This window comes from Dipodomys ordii, unplaced genomic scaffold (genome assembly GCF_000151885.1).
Source record: "Dipodomys ordii isolate 6190 unplaced genomic scaffold, Dord_2.0 Scaffold138, whole genome shotgun sequence".
NCBI lineage: Eukaryota > Metazoa > Chordata > Mammalia > Rodentia > Heteromyidae > Dipodomys > Dipodomys ordii.
This window is the reverse complement of record NW_012267354.1, coordinates 916,866-919,416: the sequence shown is the minus strand read 5'-3', so window position 1 is coordinate 919,416 and position 2,551 is coordinate 916,866. Positions and strand designations below refer to the sequence as shown.

General features: G+C 53.4%; 1 pseudogene; it reads right to left on the bottom strand.

Annotated features, from left to right (window-relative positions):
• LOC105996871 overlaps nt 1-1,365 on the bottom strand; it is an 11,355-nt pseudogene extending 9,990 nt beyond the window's left edge.
• Nucleotides 1,366-2,551: the final 1,186 nt, after the last annotated feature.

Here is a 2,551-nt window from a genome sequence, read left to right as displayed (position 1 = left end):
GACTCTCGGTGGTCTTCTTGGTGGGGGTCCTGTGACCTGGGCACAACACTTTGACCCAACATACATGTTCTCAGCCTGAACATAACATAGCTGCCCTTATTTCCATCTGCGGGAAAAATCAATCTGTGAGAAACAAGGGCCATTGAAGTGTAGAGGAATTCCTTAGTCCTGAGCCCCAGGAGAATGTCCAGAACTGTGACTGCAGACCTAGGAAAGATCCAGAAACATGAAGAAAGAAATATGCTTCCTTTCTGAGAGGTCTGTCTTCAGCAGGGACTTTCTCTCATCTCTCATTGCTGGAAATCAGCTCCCCATCACCACTGTCACAAGGGTGAAATTTTTTGTTTTTGTTTTTGGCCAGTCCTGGTGCTGGAACTCAGGACCTGGGCACTGTTCCTGAGCATCTTTTGCTCAAGGCTAGCTAGCACTGTACCACTTGAGCCACAGCACTACTTACAGCTTTTTCTGTGTATGTGGTACTGCGGAACTGAACCCAGGGCTTCATGCATGCTAGGCAAGCACTCTACCAATAAGCCATATTCCCAGTCCAAGGGTGAATTTTTTTTTTTTTTTTTTGCCGGTTGTAGACCTGAACTCTGGGCCTGGGAGCTGTCCCTCATCTCTTCAGCTCAAGGTGAGCGCTCTGCCGCTTGAGCCACAGCGACACTTCTGGCTTTTTCTGTGGTGCTGAGGAATCAAACCCAGGGCCTCATGCATGCAAGGCAAGCACTCTACCACTGAGCCACCTCCCCAGCCCGAAATTTTTGTCTTCTATTTCCATATGATTGATACCCACTGGTGTCAGCAAATGAGATCCCAGGCTGGCTAAGTATCTTGCATGGTGCTACTTCGCATTACTATGGTAGAGCACACTTCTAGCTAGGACTTGAAGCCCCCATTGGGACAAGGCCTCAGACCTGGCCCCTTGACCACCTGTTTTTCCCTCCCCACCTCATAACATCCACCCCAACTCCAAGAAGAACAAGGATAGTAACAATTTCCATGATGGGCAGGGTGGACCAACGAGGAAGCTCTAGGAACAGAAAGGAAGGAAAGGGGAGGGACCTTGACTCCTAGCTCCAGATTGCTCCTGCTTTCCATAGGCTCTGTGCCCACACCCCTCTCTTTTACCCCATGTCAGGATGAGGGGCTCAGGCAGTCCCTCATGCTGCACATGGAATGTGTATCTCTGCTTCTCTCCACAACTGCCCACTTCTGAAAGGTTCCATCTCCTGCAGGCCTAGTATCTACCAGCTCCATGTCCTGGGTCTAGTCCTTTCGATCTCTCTGCCAGGAGAGCGTGATCTCTGATGGGTAGAAATCCAGGGCCCAGCACTTCAGGGTGACCTCATGGTCAGAGAGGGAGTGGTGGGTTATGTGTGTCTCTGAGAGATGGGGGGGAGGGGGGATCCAGAATCCAAGGGGGAAATCCAGAAATTCAGATACTTTAGTAACCCATTGTCTCCCACCCACGAACCACTGCAGCAGCACCATGTGACCACCCTAAGAATGGATTGGACAATTGGGTTAAGGAGCAATTATAAGAGCCAGGTTTTGATCATCTCTTGTTCCTTGTTAAGATCCTGAATGGGACTGGGAATGGGGCTTAGTGGTAGAGTGCTTGCCTAGCATGCACGAAGCCCTGAGTTCAATTCCTCAGTACCACATACACAGATAAAGCTGGAACTGGTGTTGTGGCTCAAGTGGTATAGTGCTAGCCTTGAACAAAAGAATCTCAAGGACAGTGCCAAGGCCCCGAGTTCAAGCGTGTGTGTATACACACACACACACACACACACACACACACACACACACACACACACACACATGCCCAAAGGGCCTGGTAGTCAGTTACTTTGGTTACCTCCAGGTATCTGAGGAGCCAGAGCTACTCCACTCTTCCCCTACTGCCTCTCACTTGTCCCGGGTCATCTGAGCAGGCAGGTTTGCTGCAGTCCAGGAGAGCAGGTCCTCATTCAGAAACAGCTAATCCTGGCCCGCGTAGGCGTACTGACGGTACCTACCGAGGAAGTGCCCATTTGTCTCTGCTTCCCAACCATATATCATAGTCAGTGTGATGTGAGGCTCAGGCCAGGTCCTTGCAGTCAGCCACGCCCATCATTGCCCCACTCCGCGGCCATCCCCCGGCAGGCACCGCCCACCCCCGTAGGCCACGCCCACACACCACCGCCCCTCCCAGAAGCCCCTCCCGTTCGCCCCGCCTGCTGCCAGCCCCGCCCACGACCCCGCCCCGATGGTAAGCACCGCCCAGCTCGGCTGGGGGAATTCGGCTGTGAATGAAAATGAAAGCCTGGGTGGGCGTTCCGACGGACTCTTCAGGCCAAGCCTGAAGTCTAGGTTTGAACCTGGAAACTCTGAGTGATTCTGGTCAGGTCCGTGGGTCGGGGGCCATGGAGAGATCAGACTCCCGACCCAGCACAGAGTGACTCACGGAACTCGCTGTGGTTGTCGTAGCCCCACAGGTTCCGCGGGTTCCTTCGGTAGGACCGGGCGCTGACCGTGGGCCGCCGCCTGGTCCGCTCCCAGTACG